This window comes from Belonocnema kinseyi, chromosome 7 (genome assembly GCF_010883055.1).
Source record: "Belonocnema kinseyi isolate 2016_QV_RU_SX_M_011 chromosome 7, B_treatae_v1, whole genome shotgun sequence".
NCBI lineage: Eukaryota > Metazoa > Arthropoda > Insecta > Hymenoptera > Cynipidae > Belonocnema > Belonocnema kinseyi.
Window position 1 is genome coordinate 114064629 of NC_046663.1, and position 354 is coordinate 114064982.

Below are 354 nucleotides of genomic sequence, written 5' to 3' on the forward strand. Positions count from 1 at the left end.
TAACTATAATTGTTCTTTGCGAGAATTTCGGGTCTTTTATTTATATTTAAAACAAAATATTATTCTGCATCAGACACGTCCCCCGCGAACCCAGAATCTCCAAACTCTTCATAATTAAACAGTCCACCAACGTCCTGCCACAATTCCTCCGCGTCTTCCTCTTCATGAATTTCAATAGGAATAACTATTGTTTCCGAAAAAGATCCAAAAAATATATTCACGAACAAGAAGAGCGAGTAAGATGGCTCTGTGTCCCAATTAATTTCTCGCATAGAAGACGGTTCTAAAGCACCTGAATTCTCAATTTTATTTATTCGAATTTGAATTACTTGATTATGATTCATGTTTGTTACA